Below are 20,482 nucleotides of genomic sequence, written 5' to 3'. Positions count from 1 at the left end.
CAGTAGTTGCCAAAACATGAGATAACTCGGGCAGGGAAGAGGGGCCTTGACCATCGCTTTGAGGTTGGTGCCACCATGAACACAGAGTTAGGAGGAGGAAGGGGCTCCTCCAGGCGTATAAAGGGGCTTGGCTCTGGGAGATGATCAGAGGCCCAATCACCATCTCAAGGTCAGGTGGCTTTTTTATTTCCCACCCTGAGAAATGAAAGCGAACAAATGCACCAATCAGACCTGGGTAAAATATATTCAATAAGGGAAAAATAAATCAAAATAGTTTAGAATGTACTAAAATATAACAAATGTTGCCCCCTAGTGGTTTACTCAATAATTGTTTTCAGAGTGAGCAAATAATAGTCCTTCACTCAGATTGCAGAGCAAGTCCTGCTGCCATCTCAATTCCAGGGCCCAAATTAAGAGGCTCACCATATCTCTGGGTAAAAGAAGGGCTCTGAAATTCTAAATGTTTTCGCACTCATCATGGCACAATATGTTCTCAACTGCCTTAATGCAGAGAAATGCCAATAGCCAGAGAAGGAAAATAGGTCCTAGAAACAGCTAAGCAATGGTGGCAGGGTCTGTGCAGTGGGTTAAAGAGAGCAAGTAATGGTGACCATCTGTGAGGGACAGTAAGAGGGTTGTCCATGAAGAGAACTCGGGCTGAGTGAGGAAAGGAGGTACTATCAAGAGGGCCAATAGGAGCAGAATACAGGGAACAGAAGGAGCTCGGTTCTGGGTCAGCAGCCACTGAGTTAAGCCAGGCAACCAAAGCCTTCTCTTGGCCGTGCACTGCCTCACCATCATGTCAAAGACTACCACCACCCAAGTTCTTAGGGGAGGTCAGGGTTTCTTTCTCTGGGATTCCTGAGAGCCCCTAGAATTTTCCATGAATTCATGGAAGCTAGGTGGATTACTATCCCTATCTTTTGGAGACTGAGACCAAAGGGAAACAATTATCCCTTTCTACCATCCATCCCTTGGTGCCCATCAATAGCAGAATTCTGGGCATTACAAACTTGAGTGTTGACCACATTTCCATTCCTACTATGTTCACATTTGGCGATGGAATAGTGCTGTGTTCAAAGGTGACCCAATTAACTGGAAATTATGATTCTTTAATAGAATCACCTTATTAATTTAAAATTCAAGAGACTGGAGAAAACAGATACTTTGCATTAAGAGGATTTAGATTAGCCAATATTTTCATAAAAGAAAAATAGATTATAAATAGTGGCTATACATTTTTTGCAAATTATTGTAAACCTAACAAGGTTTTGTTGCATTTCCCAGCACCCACCTTTCAACACAGACAATCCTAAGACCTTGTGAATTCTGATGAGACAATCTTAGCAGTGCTTTGGCAGCACTGGTGAAACCGGTCTAGGTTAAAGGATGGTGTTGCTCCTGTTTTTAAAATCTTCATAAATGAATGCTGAATGTTTTTGTTACTGTTCATTATGTAAATGTTAAGAAATAATTTTAGCACTGACAGTGATGGTGTTGTAGAATTTGAGAGAGGTTCAATTATTTGCATATAGAGAGGCCAGGACTCAGGAATGATTTTGAGAAGAAAAAATGGTTTATTGACGGCCGGCCGGACTCAGGAGCTTTCAGTTTCAATCCTGAGCCCCGAACAAGATTTTTGAGTCCCCTTTATACAGAGAGGAAACGTTAAATGGTCCCTTTGTTTTAGTTCTCAATAGGCTTGAATTAGCATATGTATCTTCCACATCCTAGGTAAGCGTTTAGCATGGACTTCGTACATTCTAGATAAGCTTTTAGCATATTTGGTTTGCATTTCCCCTAAATACTTAAAGTTTATAGACCTTGCATTGTTAAACTGTTTCCTGGGACTGGAGTCGTTGCCATGGTCACCAAGGGCAGGACTGCAGCCTCTTTCCGTTTCACACCCACAAGTCAGACAGCTTAGGTTATCTCTGAAGAGACAAAGAGCCTCCCATCCATAGCCCACATCAATGGAATTCCTGTAACTACTTTAGTAAGTCATAACTCAGGCAGGAACTTAGCAAAAAAGCTTAGGGTGGAGGGTTGTTTTTTTTTTTCCTGCTAGGGCTACAGAAATCGTCTGTGTGACTATGGTTTTCCATCATGGAACAAGAGGTTTTGCTCTGTACATTACTTTGAGTAGCACATAATTCTTTTTTTAGTCTACCAACTTATGCCCTCAGACTGAGGTAAAGCATGGTTGGAAACATTTATATCAGAGCTCAGGGCAAGGCCCAGTTTACTGCAGTGGGACCACACAGACTGTGAGGATTTGAGAGGTAGAGCTGGAGTCTTCCCACAGGGCAGGGTGGACAGGGACTGATAGGTACAACTGTGTAGTCTGACAGACAAATATCACACCCCAAGTAGCACAGGCAAGGAGTCAGATTTGAGTGTGTGAAGAGAGTAGGTTGAGGGGTTCCAACTTGAGTGACAAGAACCCTATTGGCATAATTTAGAGCAGGTCCCCAATCTTATCTATCCTTATGGGCCAATGCTTGGGCTTCTGGGCCAATCCCAAGTATATTTTACCTACTCCTCAAGAATCAGGAGCTCAAGGAGTCTGTCCTTGGTCCCCTAACCACCTGGCAGTCCCTCAGGCCTCTGTCTCTATTTTTTTTTAAAGATTTATTTTTTATTTATTTCTCTCCCCCCCCCCCAGTTGTCTGCTCTCTGTGTCCATTCACTGTTTGTTCTTCTGTGTCCACTTGCAGTCTTGTCAGTGGCACTGGGAAACTGCGTCTCTTTTTTGTTGTGTCATCTTGCTGCATCAGCTCTCCATGTGTGTGGCCCCACTCCTGGGCAGGCCGCACTTTTTTCACGCAGGTCGTCTCTCCTTATGGGACACATTCCTTATGGGGCTCCCCTATGCAGGGGAAACCCCTGTGTGGCACGGCACTCCTTGTGTGCATCAGCACTGTGCATGGGCCAGCTCCACATGGGTCAGGAGGCCCCTGGGTTTGAACCCCGGACCTCCCATGTGGTAAGCGGATGCTCTATCAGTTGAGCCAAATCCACTTCCCCCTCCATATCTCTTGAAGTCTTTTCCTCTGTACCCCAGCAACATCATGCTCAGCGTTCAGGCAGTAGCTTTGTTGTGGAATTTAAGAGAAGTTCAATTATTTGAGTATAGAGAGGCCAGGACTCAGCAATGATTTTGAGAAGGAAAAATGGTTTATTGACGGCCGGCCGGACTCGGGAGCTTTCTGTTTGAATCCCGAGCCCGGAACAAGATTTTCAAACGTCTTTTATACAGAGAGGAAAGGCCAAATCGTTCCTTTGTTTCAGTTCTCAATAGGCTTCAATTAGCATATATCTCTTTCACATCTTAGGTAAGCTTTTAGCAAGGACTCCAGACATTTTAGATAAGCCTTGGTTTTTGCATTTCCCCTAAATACTTAAAGTTTATAGCCCTTGCTTTGTTAAACATTTCCTGGGACTGGAGCCTGCTGGTCCCTAAGAGCAGGACTGCAGCCTCTTACCGTTTCACACCCACAAGTCAAACAACTTAGTTATCTCTGAAGAGACAAAGAGCCTTCCACCCATAGCCCACATCATTCCCCCCCTTTGTCAAAGTTTACTTGCTAAGCTTTGGCATAATTATTGTTGTAGCTATGAGGTGGATGACTGTTTGTTGTCTTGACTGATTATTTATCAGTCTTTAGTACAGCATCAAGGACCGTTTTTAGAAGTTTAGAACTTTTCATTCTGGACAGCAGAATCTTGGGCAGGGGCCTCCCGCAGTTATTCTGCTGCCACTGGCACTCACGTGGATTTCCAGTCAGGTTCCAGATCCATCTATTACTTTTCTTTTACTCTTAAAGAGTTTACACCTTTAATTTAAAAGGGGTGCTGAAGGGAGACGATCTCTTTTCTGTAACTGCTTCCTGCTGGCCATGGGCTGTAGTCATTGCCTAATAAGGTGTAAAACTCTTAATTTATTCTAACTGGAGGAAGATGGATCTGGCATTCTGTACGAAGTTGGATGAAGTTTTCATATGGTTAATAAGATGTTCACTCTGAAAGAAACAAACTTAATTAAAAATTTGGAATACCCGTTTTTTTTTAAAAGAGGACACATTGGATTACAGAGGTAGACAAGGTTAGATGCCTATAAAGATGGCATTCCTTAAAAGCTGGTGGGAACAGCATATATATTCTTTTTTAAGTTATCCATCTTTAGAGAGAAATTGCAACAGACACTTAGCTTTGTCTGAAGACACATTCCAAGCTGTTCAATGATTGACACTCATTCACTCTGTCAGATGCTCCTGGTGAACTGGCACTCCTTGGGCAACTGGCTTCACTCAGGATTAGAACACTAATTTGGAAATACTCTTAGTTTTCACCTGTGGGAGTGATCAGAACTACAGAATAAAGATTTTTACACCTTGGTTTTCATTGTACAATTTCTAGCAATTTTGACTTGTTCAATAGGTGACTCACCATCAGCAAGCAAGCCTCACTTTTGCTAACTGAGACTGGCTGAGACTGCCACCTTATTCTATAGACATGTTATTAACTGTTTAGAAAATGATTTTACCAGGAATTTAACATGTCTAATATACTTCTGCACTTGATCCAAAATAGAAAAGATAACATTACAATTATTAGGCATATATTTAGTACAGGATAAAAGTACAGCACTTAATATTAACTAATGTATTACTTAATGCATAAGGATTCAGAGTTGCCATTATTAGTTTTGAGTTTCAGGTTTGTAATACTTTACATGTTATCTCTCCATGAGAGCAGGCCATAATGCCAATTGTGCTCAAGTTTTACTTACAGTCTCCTGGTATCATGGCTCCACTTAGCATGTTCTTCAACGCAGTGAGCAAGTTGCAGCATCCTTCCAGTATTCCAGAGATTTTCCAGTATTCTACTAGCCTGGTGCATAGTGCTCTCTGGCACCATGGAACAGTGCCAGTCTGGAGGCGATATCCATTGTACACTTGGCTGTACCGAGTCATTATTGGCTGCAGGAGCTTGAAACTGCAATATAGTTTCCATCGACTTCAGGAGCAGAACCAGAGACTGATATAGCACATATTTTTAATTGAGGGGTCCAGTGACCAGCCTAGCCAATAACTCACATGGAGAGGCCACCTGTAATGTATACAAGGCCTGGTTCGAATGCACAAGAGTTTGACAATGTTAAAGTTTATTCCTTGTTTTATATATATTTTAAACAACTTAACGCAATACATATATCAAATGACTATTTACTTACACAATTTTACTATGAAGATAACAGTAGGTGCTTTACTTTAGTAATAGAGGAAAAATATTATTTTTCATTGTTAGAATGAAAACAATTTTTCCAATAGAATCAAGACAACTTTTTATTACCATTTACTTAAATGTGTATTTTGCAGTGGCCTTCAGACAGGTTTATTATCATGAAGTTATTTCTGCTACCAATACCAATCTAAGTTTCTTTAGTTAACAATGACTTCTACAACTAGAACTATTTAAACATTTTCAGTTTGGAAGATGTTTTACAAACTCTTTATAATTGACTATAACCGCATTGACTAGACACCTCATGTTTAAATAAACTTACTAAATTACAATTACCAATGAAAGAAATTTACTCTCTATTTAAGAGAGCATATCTACAATCTTTTCCCTTTAGCCTAATTTCACCAATGTGAACTTACAATTTTCATTACTGTAAAGATTTTGTACATATAATGTTAATTTAGTTTATAAATTAACTATGGGAGATTACACCCAAGTTAAATAAAATTGAAACCATAATAGTTTATGCAAGGAATGTTCTCTTTTTCCCTTACAGGAAGCTAAAAACTTCTTTTCTTTAAGTTATGAAAATTATTAATTTAAAAGCATAACTGACTACCAGGTTTTAAAACACATGCATACTGACTACCAGGTTTCAAAACACATTACACAATTACTTAATTTTTTTAAAATCATAACCCAGGAAAGATCTCTCCATAGTTTTTATGGACTTTCCTTTACTTACTGAAATTTGTTAATAGAGCCACTAATTACCTTATTTTGTTGGAAAGAAATCTTCTGGAAGAAAATAAGGCTCACCAGATTGTGGAGAAGAAAATACTTTATTCTCAATCTTGCAAGAAGGGGCGCAGAGCCAGATATGGCTGGTGCCCCGAACAAAGAAAAATGACACAATTTATACCCCTAAGCCTAGCATGCAAGCTCTTCCTGTTTTTCCATAGATTGGATACTTCAGAAGTTACAGCTTATCTGAGATTTAACTTTCCCACGCAAAAGTTTGATTTAACTGCTTCTTCTATCACATTCCAACCATTTTAGTTTTTACCTGCTCCCCCCCTTTGTCAAATAAGGAATAGAATTTAGTGCTGAAATGGCACCGACTTAGTTAGCTCCTTCTTGGGCATCCTTCCACTGCCCATAGGACTGGCCTAAACTGGTCTCCTCCTCCACTGCTGTCCAACCCGGGAGTGGGAGACTGAGGCAGCAGGCCGCCGGGTTACATCAACATTTTTCTTCTGTGAAAATTAACCTAATCTTTGTTTTGTTTTTGTTTTTTTTTTTTCCAATTTATGGCTGACAAAGGTTTAAACTGGGAAATTACCAGGCAAACTGATTCTTAATTCCCTAGCCTAGTAGATAGATTTAATCTGCCACACCTAGTCTTGCCTTAAAAGCTCTTGCAAAGAGGAGGCCCTTTCCCAATTGTTTCCATAATTAGATTTCTATGACTTTTTCATCCTGCTTAGTTCAATTTGGGCTTTAAGAATATTTATAAATATAACTGCATATTTAATTTTTAACAATTTGAGCAAATAGGCAGACATGAATAGTTTGACACAACAACATGACTTTAGTTACTTTAAACTTTTCAAAGACTTTTGAAACTCTTCTTAATTTGCACTATGACCATGCAGTTTACCACAAGAATTTTCTTTCTTACTTAATGGATTGTAATAACCAAAATGTTCTCAATGCCTTAGCACCATTGTTTTAGAACTTTATATTTTACCTTGAAATTAGCAGAATTTTGGATAAGCAACAAGATTAGTTTTATATATATTTACTGAGGCTATTTGAAGCCTCAGGGAGACAGACTGCTTTCTCTCATGAATTGCCACTCTTAGGAACACTGACCGTCAAGGCAGGAGACTTCTCCCCCTCCACCCCCCTTTTTGATTTTGGAGATAATAAAACTCCAGTGGCCATTTAACCTTATTCTATCAGGCAGCAATTTATTTAGTTTACACTTGAATTCATGAGAGAAAGGGTTACTAATACCAGAAGAGGAGACAGTGATGTCCCAGCTCTTCTCAATTATGAAATAACCACAGGCAAAGGCAAAGGGCGAGGTTAGGCCTGAAGCAACCATAAACAAAGGAAAGGTTAGTGTAGAATTTACACTTAAATAATAGTTTCAGGCTAAATTCACCCAGCTATAATCTCAGTTATTGTCTTTCCACTGTTTTACAATATAAATGCATTTATAAATGATTTTAACTCTTAGTTACAGTTTTTATTAATTTTTTAAAACCTATTAATTTTATAACACCTTTAAATACCTTTCATTCAACTTATAACATATTAAATGAACTTAACCATTACTTTAATTTTTCCTTTAAAGTGAAAGAATAAATCTCTTGCAGTTAGTTTGAAATAAAAGGCTACTTTTCAGGATTTGATTTCTAGAACATAAAATGTTCTTTTAAAAGAACTCTTCTTCAAACATTGAGGATATGATGAGGTTAAAGCACAAGAAGCTATTGATAAAATATTTTCTTTGTATATTGATCTTACTCTATTTAATCATAAAAATTTCCCTTCCACAAACCTTCTACACTTTCAGTATTCATTCAGGTTCTGTCCCACACTCTACTCTTTCCAATAATCAATCATTTTATCTTAGGACAAAATCATCTTCTGTTGCCTTAACAATAAAAACACACTCCATATATCCCACATACTAAGTTACCAGGCAAACTTCTTGCAACATATAATTGCCATTAATACTAAACAAGTTTGTTAAAATAATGAACTTTTCTTCACTTTAAATACTTAGTAGCATGTAATACCAGAAACAGTTTTTTTGGAAGCAAGTTGGCAGGGGAGATTGGCTGCCGAATAAGTTTGTTATAAAATTGCCTTTTATTATTATTATCAATTCAGTTTTGTTAAATAATGACTTTCTGCAATTAGCCACTTAAATACCTTAAACAATGCTTTGTAAAACTTTTATAATTATTTATACCCTTAATACAAAGTTTACCTTCACAGAACACATTCTCTTACTTAAGGTTACTACAATACCTTCTAAGAACCTGAGCAGAATGCAAACGTATTTTGGCTTTGACACCCTAAGGAGGGAACTTTACTGCATTTATTCTGATTCTGCTTTTCACCTCCTTCACTTCCCCCCCTTCCAGGCAGTCGGGTGCACAACAAACAGGAATGCGGCTTATGAATAGAAGGGTGGACTCACTGGGAAGGGGCAAGCCGCTCCCCCCTTTCCAGCTTTCAGCCAAAATGGGCAGACAGAACCTACTCAAATTTGGCAACTCTCCCAGGAACCCAGCCGCCCTGACTGGGACATTCCCAACAGACTTGGGTGCTTGGCGCGGACACAGATGGCCTCCAAGCCCCGGCAAAGGGCCAGACCAGAGACAAGACACCAGAACATGCACAAACATCTAGACTCCTCAGCTTTTGCCCCAGAATCATTTCACCCCCTTGCCAATGGCAAGGGAGGGCTCCAGCTCAGCTGTAATTCTACTTCATGTAAGGACACAACTCCAACACTAGCCTTGAGCTGACACAGACAGAAGCACAAAGGTCACTAATCTGACTCACAAGTTTATATATTTATTTTCACCACGGCTGCCCCCACAGCTATCACAAACCTCAGAACACTTAACATTTGGTATAAAGCAAATTCATTCACAAATTAGCACCATAACAAAAGATTTCAGCTAGACTTTTCCACTGGTTAAACTTTACACCCAGACCAAGCTCCACCAGAAAAGCCGATCCATTTTCCTGTAACCAAGTTTTGTTTTCCTTAATCTAGACCAATTTCCAGGATATTAGGACTCGAACCTATAAATACCCTTCCTATTAAAATCGAGACTCCACTCCTTTAGTGGATATAAGACCAGTACCAGATTCTAACATGCAGTTAGACAAACCCAAAACACCAGGGCTTTTCCCCGGTTTTCCTCCTTTTCCCAAGCCTAGAGAGAACGGCTTCCCCCCAGCCTTCTGGGGCTACTAGGGTTCTCTCGGGAGGTGATCAGCCTCCCCTTCCTAGCAATTAAAGCTAGGGCCTTCCAGACTCTGCTCACCCGGGGAGTCTTACCTTCTTCCATGTTCGGAGTTCTTTTTCGTTCCCAGAATCTTTCTCTTCAGACCTTCCATTGCCCTCGATTTTTGTCGGGAAGATTCTGGTGGAGCCCACATCTTTTCTGGATTAAATTTAATCCAGGGGCGCCCAGATTTGGGGTTCACCCGAGTCCTCCCGGCTTCCTCGGGGATTTGGAAGGGGCAGCAAAATGCTACCGTCTCTGGCCTTCATTTATTATCCCTTCGTGGTCGCCATTAATGTTGTGGAATTTAAGAGAAGTTCAATTATTTGAGTATAGAGAGGCCAGGACTCAGCAATGATTTTGAGAAGGAAAAATGGTTTATTGACGGACGGCCGGACTCGGGAGCTTTCAGTTTGAATCCCGAGCCCCGAACAAGATTTTCAAACGTCTTTTATACAGAGAGGAAAGGCCAAATGGTCCCTTTGTTTCAGTTCTCAATAGGCTTCAATTAGCATATATCTCTTTCACATCTTAGGTAAGCTTTTAGCAAGGACTCCAGACATTTTAGATAAGCCTTGGTTTTTGCATTTCCCCTAAATACTTAAAGTTTATAGCCCTTGCTTTGTTAAACATTTCCTGGGACTGGAGCCTGCTGGTCCCTAAGAGCAGGACTGCAGCCTCTTACCGTTTCACACCCACAAGTCAAACAACTTAGTTATCTCTGAAGAGACAAAGAGCCTTCCACCCATAGCCCACATCAGCTTCACAACTTTCAGGAGAAAAGTGGATACCAATCCCCAACTTAGTAAGGAAGTGGCTTCCTTCCAGCGAACCCCCATCTTTATGAGTGGTTCTATTAGAGGTTCCCATCCCTTGGTTTGGGGGAAGGGAAACAATGCACAGCTCCAAACCAGACCTCTTATTTCAACTCAGCAGCTGGCCAGAAAGCTGTTTTTTCCTTAGCAAGATCTGTGGAGTGGTGGCTGGCCCTAATTGTCTGCAGAGCTTAGAATGTTTGAAGCCTTAAGCTTTGGGCCCTTAGCTCTGATTCCAAGAGAACAGGAAAACCATAGGAACAGAAATCAGATCAGTAGTTGTCAGGAATTGGGGGCTAGGGGAAGGGGATGGGCTGCAAAGAGCCATGCAGGAACTGATAAAACTTATCAAACTGGGCACCTAAAAGGTGAATTTGACTGTATTGAAATAATGCCTTGATAAAAGGGGAAAAATAGAACAGGAAAAAATCTTTTAGCACCTAACCCTGCCCCATCACATGGTAAGATGTGCCTGGCACACAGTGCTTAGTCAATGGTAGTGGCTGTTCCTGGTCTCTGCTGGGGCTCTGTCAGCCTGGTCATAGTCACCCCATCTCTGCCTTGCCTGGGCTGACTGCACTGCTTCCTACTCCTTGCCCTTGTTTCCGGTGGCGACGATGTGGCACCATCAATGCCCATGTTGATGGAGTCTACTTCTGCTGGCCTCTGGCAAAAGGAGGGCCCAATTTCTGCTCTGGGCCCCCGAGGGGTTAGAACCAAGTTGGAGGTAGAACATTCCTCCAGAGAGCCCATCTTACTGACCACTGAGAAAACCTGCTCAGGACCTTACAGGAGGTTGGCCAGGAATTGGGCTATGGGCTGTGTTCTTTACACTGAAGAGAGAGGTGTGACCTTGTTCTCATTCCAAGCCCTGGACTTGACACAGTGGGTAGAGTGAGATAAAGTGAGAGAACGAGGCTTGTTTTTTTGTGGTTTGTTTTTTTTGTTTTTGTTTTTGCTACCTCCTGACTAGCAACCTTAAGATAGCAGCTAATAAGGCCTTAATTACAGAGTGGGCGTCCCTGTTTTCAGTCAGATACTTTTTAATTTTTCATTCAAATATTTCAAGCTCTCAAGGACTTGATGCTCTGGAAAAGGTAGCCCTGCCCAAGGCTTCAGAATAGCAGTTGGAGAGTAAATGAGTGACCATCTGGGATGGGCAAGGGGCCTGGAAAACTTAGATGTTAGCAGGGGGGCCACCCTGTCATTTGAGAGTCCCATGTTATTGGCATAAATCGTTGTCCCCTGTCCATTGGCATCCCAGCATCTGTCTATCTAGGTATTCTGAGAAGAAGATGCATTTTTTCCCTGATCACTCAAGTTCTTGTTTGTGTTGAGTTATAGCACAGTTCACAGATACTCTCACTATCTCACCCTTATAGACATTTCTCCACACCAGAGACTGTGGAGTATAGAAATTATGAACTCAGCCCTGGCTGCATTTTTGCATTACCTGGGGAACTTTCAAACTCCCAATTCCCAGGCTGCATCCCATGCCAATTACATTGGGATCTCTCAGGATGGAACCCATCATCAATATCTTTTAAAGCTCCCCATGTGCCAGTGGCATACATCCAAGGTTGAGAAACGTTGCTTTCAAAGTTGGCAGACATGAGTTTTAGTCCTGACACTGTTGCTATTTGGGCTGATGGTCCTTGAATAAATTACTTAAGCTCTTCTGAATTTCTTCATCCCTAAAAGGGTTGGTGCAAGAAGTCCATGAGTTAATCCAGGTAAAGCCTGGTGCCCGGCAGAGTGTAAGCACTTTATAAAAGGAAGCTGTTTATATATGTGTGTGTGTGTGAAATGCATGAATGGATTTTATTACCCTATATCGACAATTTAACTTGAGGTAAAATATAAGCAACACATAAAAATGCCTATCTCTGCTACCATGAAATGTAATTTTCAATTGAAAGTTTTGTGATAAGTTAGTGAAAACTCTATGCTATCACATGGCTTTTCATATAATATATTTTATAAGACAGTTGATTCCTATTATTAATGGTGGATGAAGAGCTGTTTTGTGTCCTTAAAAACACTAGCTCTGGAAACAATTGCTGTGAATGAAGGAATAAGAAGAGATAAATTCTAACCACAAATACCTATTGAGATTCTAATTCATGCTAAGCTTTGAGGGAATAAAGACAGATGGTGGGATCCATGCTTTCCAACGAACCGCAAATCTAGTGTGGGAGAATAGATGTATAGGCAAAAAAAAAGAGGAAAAATTAACATGAAATTACGTGACAGACAATAAATGAATCCAAACTCTGTGCTAGAATGGCTGGGAGAGTTTTCACAGAGAGGAGGTTGACCTTGGTTAAGTTATCATTTTTAAAACAAATCAGTGTTACTGATACATATTAATAAAGCATTCAGTTCATCCAAAAGTACAATCAATGGTATTTGGTGTAGTCACATAGTTTTGCATCCATCACCTCAATCATTATTAGAGCATTTTCATTATTTCAATAATAGTAATAAACAAAAACAGACAAACAAGAGCATTATTTATCTCTCAATCTCTCTATTTCCCCTGCTCTACATTATAATATCACTTGAAAGTAAACTGTAATAATTTAAAGATTTATACTATAAACTCTCAAATAATGCAAAAGAGAATTATCACTAATAGACCAACAAAGGAGATAAAATCGCACTCTTTGTGATGTTATTTTAGAGACTACTTTAGAGTTTATACACAGCAAGCTGGGACAGTGGTAGAGATCACCTCATTTATTTTCCTTCTCCCAGCTTTTGGCTCTTTCTCCCTTGTTTTTGTGGGAGTTTTCAGCTCTGCCTGTTAGACCATCGCCATCTTCCCACAATCTCCCCTCTAATATATTTTTCTTTTCTTTTTTTGTTGTCTTCATTTATTTTTTTAATGTTACATTCAAAAAATATGAGGTCCCCATACAGCCCCGACCCACCTCACCCCACTCCTCCCACATCAACAACCTCTTTCATCATCATGGCACATTCATTGCATTTAGTAAATGCATTTTGGAGCACTGCGGGACCACATGGATAGTGGTTTACATTGTAGTTTACACTCTCCCCCAGTCCATTCAGTGGGTTATGGCAGGATATATAATGTCCAGCATCTGTCCCTGCAATATCATTTAGGACAACTCCAAGTCCTGAAAATGCCCCCGGATCATATCTCTTCTTCCTTCTCCCTACCCTCAGCAGCTACCATGGACACTTTGTCCACATCAATGCTACATTTACTTCCTTTACTAATCACAATAGTTCCAGAATAGATCAGTAAGTCCACTGTAATCCATACTCTATTCCTCCATTCTGTGGGCCCTGGGATGGTTATGTCCACTCCACAATATATTTTTAATCTCATCCATCGTGTCTTTCATTCTCACAAGGTCTGTTACTTTCCTTCGCAGAGTTTCAAATTGTTCTTTCTGTTCACCTAGTGTCTTTTTAATATCCATTATCTCTTTAGTTATATTTTCTTTCAATTCCTTAAATTGATTTCTGAGATTTGTGTGATTATCACTGATTAATTGTATTAAATTCTGTATCTCTTCAGGATATTTGTGTTGTTCCTTTGGCTGGGCCATCTCTTCTTGTTTCCTACTATGGCTTGTAATTTTTGCTAATGTCTAGGTATCTGAATGTGTTGGTGAATTTACTCTGATGGCCAATTTGTCTCTCTTGCCTATTATTATTTTTCACAGCTCTTGTTTGATATTTGGTTTAACTTTTCCTAAGTCTTTAAAATTGCCCCACTTAAGTTATCAGCATCATGCCAGGGACTCACTAATGGGATGCAGATTTTCTCCAGGAGTGGGATAATGAGAGCCCTAAAAGCATTTTTTTGTCCATGCAATTTCCAATCTGGCCAGCAGAATAGTGTTTGGTGGACCCAGTTTTCCTTTGTTTTGGTCTGGCCAGAACCAAGATTCAAAGTGACTCCCAGGGATGATCCTCCCAGGCACCTAGGGATTACTACCAATCACCAGCTGGTGATGCAACTAGAAAAAGACCTTGAATAAAAGGGGAAAATGGTAAAGACAAATGAATTTATCTGGCTAAGAGACTTAGAAATGAGTCAGGAGGTCATCAGAGGGGTCACACTTATGCACGTCTCAGCACAATCCCAGAGACAGCCAAAGTAGATACAACCCCAGGTATTGGTTCTCCTGAGGGCTACAGAGACCCACAGGTTCTATGGTCATGGTAGTTGGCTCTGGAGTTCAGTGCCTTGCCAGTGGGCCTTAATTTGGAGTTTGTGTTCCTGAGTGTGATGGAGTTGGGCTCAGATGTGACCTTCCTACACATGCCTCTTCTGTCACCTTTACTGAACCTGTGGCTGGCGCTGGGGTTGGTGTATGCTCAGTAGACTTGAATCTCTGGGCTGGCTATGTGCCATCTGGGCCCTGAGCCTCAGCAGAGTTGCAACACACCTACTCTCTGGTTCATTGGGCTTACCCCAGTCAGCTAACATGGAGGTGAACAAGGTCAACCACCATACCAGGGAACCAAGAGTGCCTACAACTGCAAACAGGAGAATCCCATTCATGAGCCATGTGGGATCTAAGCCTCCTCTTGATTTAGAGGTGGAGTGGACATCACCATCCCAGGGTTCACAGGATGGAGGAATAAAATATGGATTAGAGTGGACTTACTGGTATTCTACTATAGAACTATTGTGACTCTATCATTGATGTGGCCACAGTGGCCACAGTAGTTGCTGAGGGCAGGGAGTGGGAAGAAGAGATGTGATGTGGGCACATTTTTGGGACTTGGAGTTGTCCTAAATGATATTGCAGGGACAGATGCTGGACATTATGTATCCTGCCATAACCCACTGAATGGACTGGGGGAGAGTGTAAAGTATAAAGTAAACTATAATCCATGCAGTGCAGAAGTACTCCAAAATGTATCTACCAAGTGCAATGGATGTGCCACAATCATAAAAGAGGTTGTTGATGTGGGAGGAGTGTGTGTGTGGGGTGTGGGGTGTGGGGTGTATGGGAACCTCTTATATTTTTTAAGGTAACATTTTTTGTGAGCTGTGTATCTTTAAAAAAAAACAATTAAAAAATAACTATTAAAAAAAAAGTGGGCTCCACTTGCTGAATTCACTGAAGAAATGCCCACCAACCCCCTCCCTTTTCCCTTGTGACAGCTGACAGGGAGGAAGACTTTTGCTCCCCTCTCAGTCACCTGCAATGAGCCAGGGGTTCTAACCCCCATTAATATCTCCAGGATGGGGGAAGGGAGCCCCTTCCTGGCAGTCAGGAAATTTAGTGACTCAGAGTTTGTTGTTTCAGATTCTTTGTCTCTCTGTCCCTCACCCTCCTGAGAGTTGTGTAGCACTGCCTAAGGTACAATATACTGAATGCCATTGTTTCATATATTTTGTCAGATTTTTCTTGTTTCAGGTCAGAGGTTGTGGCAGTTTGAGATTATTTTATGAATCTCCAAAAGAAAAAGATTATGTTTTGTAAACTGATCTATTCCTCTGGGTGTGATACCCTTTAAATGCATTAAGTTCAGCTGAGGGGACTTTGATTCACTACCTGCTAAGATTGTTTTAGGGCTTTTTATGGGGCTACATCAGTGAAGCATGACCCAGCTTGAGTTCCCGCCCCCTTTCCTGGGTCTGACATAAATGGAATCACACAGATGAACAGAGAGAGGAAAAAAGGGAACTGCCATGTGTAGGAAAAGACTCCAGTTTTGCCAACAGCTGAATTGCAAGGACAGAAGCCCTAAGAGACAAGCCCTGTGCCAGAAGAGAGAGGACCACAGGATCGCTTAAGCACAAAGTTCCAAGAGACTGGGCCCATGAAGCAGCTAAGGAGAAGAAATTGAGCCCAGAGGGGAAGGCTGAAACTTGGGTAGAGATGGGCAACCGTCTTGCTTCAGCACTTGGCAACACACTGGGATCAATAGTAGCTGACTTTTTTTTCCTCCAAATTCTACTCAATTTATTCATTTTTCTAAAAATATTACATTCAAAAATTATGAGGTTCCCATTCACCCCCACCGCCCCCACCCCACCATTCCCCCCACAGTAACACTCTTCCCCATCATCATGACACATCCATTGCGTCTGGTGAGTACATCTCTGGGCATCGCTGCACCCCATGTCCTGTGGTCCACACCATAGCCCAAACTCTCCCACGTTCCATCCAGTGGGCCATGGGAGGACATACAATGTCCGGCAATTGTCCCTGGAGTACCACCCAGGACAACTCCAAGTCCCGAAAATGCCTCCACATCTCATCTCTTCCTCCCATTCCCCACACCCAGCAGCCACCATGGCCACTTTTTCCACATCAATGCCTCATTTTCTCGATTATTAACCACAATAGTTCATGAATAGTAGCTGACTTTGGTGAAAAAGCATCTCTGATGGTGCTTTGGTTTGGACTTTCATGGCCTTGGAACTGTAAGCTTTTGTGCCAATAAATCCCCTTTATAAAAGCCAGCAGATTTCTGGTACTTTGCATCTGCAGCCCATTGGCAAACTAATAGAGAAGATAATTAATCTGTTCCCTGTTACTCCATCTGGGAAGTAAGGAAAGCAGAATTGGACATTTAAATTCAAATATACTATTTATAATACGAAAAAAATTAAATGTGGATAAATTTAACAAGGTATGTATAAGACCTGTACTCTGAAAATTGTAAAATATAGCAATGATAAGTTAAAGAAGACCTAAATAAATGGAAAAATATATACCCTGTTCTTAATTGGAAAGCTCAGGAATTCTCCCCCAAATTTATCTATAGATTTAAAGCAATTCTGATAAAAATTCCAGTAGGTGTTTTTTTTTTTTTAGACTTTGACAAGTTGATTCTAAAATTTACATGGGGAGGCAGAGGACCTAGAATAGCCAAAATAATTTTGAAAAATGAGAGCAAATTTGGAAGACTTATGCTACCTAATTCAAGTTGTACTATAATGTTACAATAATTAACAGAGTATAGTCTTGGTATAAAAATTGACATAAAGATCAATGGGAGGATTCTGGGAAGGTGGCATTGGATTAGGCAGACAGCTCAGCTCTCTCACAAAAACAAAGGAGAAAGAGCCAAAAGCTGCCTGAGGGACCTGCTTTGGGGGTCAGTAGACCAAGACAGTGCTTCAAAACTCCCAGGAGGGTGAGGGACAGAGAGACAAAGAAGCCAAAACAATGAGCATGAGTTACCATGCCCCTGTAGTAACCAAGAAGAGCTCCCCTCCCTACCCCACCCCAGATATTAAGTGGGAGTAAAACACCTGGATTGCTGTAGCCAACTGAGGGGAACAGACATCTTTCTCCCTGCCAGCTATTTCAAGGGAAAAGGGAGGGGAGCTCAGGGTGTTTTCCTCAGTTAATTCAGCCAGCAGAGCCTGCTTTGAATCTCTGATCTTGTTTGAGAGATCACAAAAGCAGAGCGAGAAACACCTCCACAGAATGGTGTGCTGACTATTGCTATCTGCTGGCCGGTCTGGAAACTGCATGGACAAAAACTTCAAGCTCTTTGCATCCAAGCCCTGGGAGAAAATCCTTGCCCCACTAGTGAACCCCTGGCCCAATTTTGAAAACATGAGCTGGACAATTTTAAGGACTGTGAATAAGTTGAACCAAATATCGAAGAAGAGCTGTAGAGAAAAAGAAACAATAAGCAAGAGAGAGAAATTAGCCATCAGAGAAAATACACTAACATATTCAGATGCCTAAACATCAGCAAAAAAATTACAACCCATACTAAGAGACAGGAAGAGATGGCCCAGGCAAAAGAACAAACCAAAAACCCAAAGTGATACTGGATTTAATAGAATTAATCAGTGATAATCACACAACTCTCCTAAATCACTTCAAAGAATTTAAAGAAATTATGACTAAAGAAATAAAGGATATTAAGAAGACACTGGGAAAGCATAAAGAATACTTTTAAAGCCTGCAAAGAAAAGTAGCAGACCTTATGAGAATGACAGACACAATGGATGAGGTTAAAAATACCTTAGAGGTATATAAGAGCGGATTTGAATTGCTTGAAGACAGAATTAGTGATTTCAAAGACAGAATATCTGAACTGGAAAAGACAGTAGAGCAGAAAGAGAAGAGAATGGAAAAAATGGAACTGAGTCTCAGGGAATTGAATGACAATGCAAAATGCACAAACATTTGCATTATTGCTGTCCCAGAAGGAGAAGAGAGTGGAAAAGGGGTTGAAAAAATATTTGAGGAAATAATGACTAAAAATGTCACAACCATTATAAGGACATAAACACCAATACCCAAGGATAATGCACCCCAAACAGAATAAATCCAAATAGACCAACTCCAAGACACCTACTAGTCAGAAAAACAAATATCAGAGAAAAGAGAGGATTCTGGAAGCATCAAGAGAAAAGCAAAGCATCACATACAAAGGAAACTTGATAAGATTAAGTGCAGACCTCTCATCAGAAACTATGGAAGGGAGGAAAGCGAACTTGGCCCAGTGGTTAGGGCATCCGCCTACCACATGGGAGGTCCGCGGTTCAACCCCCGGGCCTCCATGACCCGTGTGCAGCTGGCCCATGCGCAGTGTTGATGCGCACAAGGAGTGCCCTGCCACGCAGGGGTGTCCCCCGTGTAGGGGAGCCCCACACAGAAGGAGTGTGCCCTGTAAGTAGAGCTGCCCAGCATGAAAGAAAGTGAAGCCTGCCTAAGAATGACACCACCCACACAGAGAGCTGACACAACAAGATGACAACACAGATTCCCGTGCTGCTGACAACAACAGAAGTGGATAAAGAAGAAGACGCAGCAAATGGACACAGAGAACAGACAACCAGGGGCAGGGGTAGAAATAAATAAATAAATAAATCTTTAAAAAAAAAAGAAACTATGGAAGGGAGAAGAAAGTGGTATGATGTATTTAAGGCACTGAAAGAGAAAAACTGCCAGCTAAGAATCCTGTATCCGGCAAAGCTGTCCTTCAAAAATGAAGGTGAGTTCAGTGTCTTCGCAGACAAACAAAAACTGGTATAATATGTTGCCAAAAGGCCAGATTTGCTAGAGATACTAAAGGGGGTGCTACAGTCTGAAAGGAAAAAACAAGGACGAGAGATTTGTAGAAGAATTTAGAAATGAAGTTTATTAAGAAGGGTAAACTAAAGGATAAGAAGACAGAAAATAGAACACTATAACAACAGAGAGTGGAAGGACAAAATGGATGAAGCAATTAGAAGTTTTCAAGTATACTTCACAGCTATCCAATGAACCCTGAAATATGAAAAGAAGACCTTCTTGGCAAGACCACTCCAGGAGCAGCAGAAAGTGGCACAGAGGATTAAAAAGGGAATCATCAGCAGAAGTAACAGACTTACCAAAGTCAATTCCTAACTATGACTTTGAAAGTGATGAGACTATTACTGTTTGTGTAGCTATTGCTGAGAAACAGAAGACAGCTTCAACAAATAAAACAATAGTTATTGTGTCTGCTTCTGGGACTGAAGAGGCTGTAACTGAGAAGGAAGATGGTGCTCCAACACCAGATGGCTCTGTTTTTATCAAAGCCCAATGAAGGAAAATGCATATCATAAATTATTTGAATCTGTCTTTTGTAATTATCTTTAAAGTTTTAGACATAGGGACATTTATTCTGGAGAAACAGGGCAAAACTCCTGTTTGTAAGATAAGTTTTTCAGATGAAACATGTAAATCTAAATGGTAACATTATTGTATAGTGTTTGGACTATGCTTTGATAAGTTATGGTTTATACTTAAGATTAGAATGCTAAGCAAAATTTTAATGAATAAATTTAAATTAATATAAATATATGGATGAATACATTTAAAAAAAACAACTTGAAAAGCAAATTCTTGAATAGTAAATAGCTTGGTCAGTGTTATTAAAAAGTTTACTCATTGACTTTTGTTTTATGACAAAGGAAATAAGTTATTTCTTTCTCTCCTAGAAATATACTGCTGTTACTATTCACTCTGATTTTTTGCTTCTGTAAAGTAAGTTTGTCACAAGGCTTAAATGTTTTTAATAATCGTTTTGATTCAAAGTTGTAGTTTTGCTATATGTGGAATCTTCGAAAGTTCATCTAAAAATGCATGCAAATGTGAACATTCTAAAGCTTCTCTAATTCTGATTTGTGCTTAAGATTTTGGCTTTAATTATAACAATAGTGGTTAGCTCCTTCAGGATTTGTAAGATGTGTGAAGTACTGATAGATGTCACAATGACATTTTACATTATTACTGTAGGTAGGTTAGTCCTTAACACAAGAGAGTCATTTTTTAAATGTGTATTTTTTACTTTTTTTATGAGTTGCTTTTACAGATACATCATAATAAATTGAACTGCTACATTTAAAAACAATAGGGGGTGAAGTGGGAGAAAGGGGGGTATGTGGGAATCCCT

General features: G+C 40.4%; 1 protein-coding gene across 2 annotated transcripts in view; it reads left to right on the top strand.

Annotated features, from left to right (window-relative positions):
- Nucleotides 1-20,482, top strand: part of MOSPD1 (motile sperm domain containing 1) — a 190,383-nt gene that overhangs the window by 80,661 nt on the left and 89,240 nt on the right. The window lies entirely within an intron of this gene.

This window comes from Dasypus novemcinctus, chromosome X (genome assembly GCF_030445035.2).
Source record: "Dasypus novemcinctus isolate mDasNov1 chromosome X, mDasNov1.1.hap2, whole genome shotgun sequence".
In the NCBI taxonomy this organism is placed as follows: Eukaryota; Metazoa; Chordata; class Mammalia; order Cingulata; family Dasypodidae; genus Dasypus; species Dasypus novemcinctus.
This window is presented reverse-complemented; position numbering and strand designations above follow the sequence as displayed.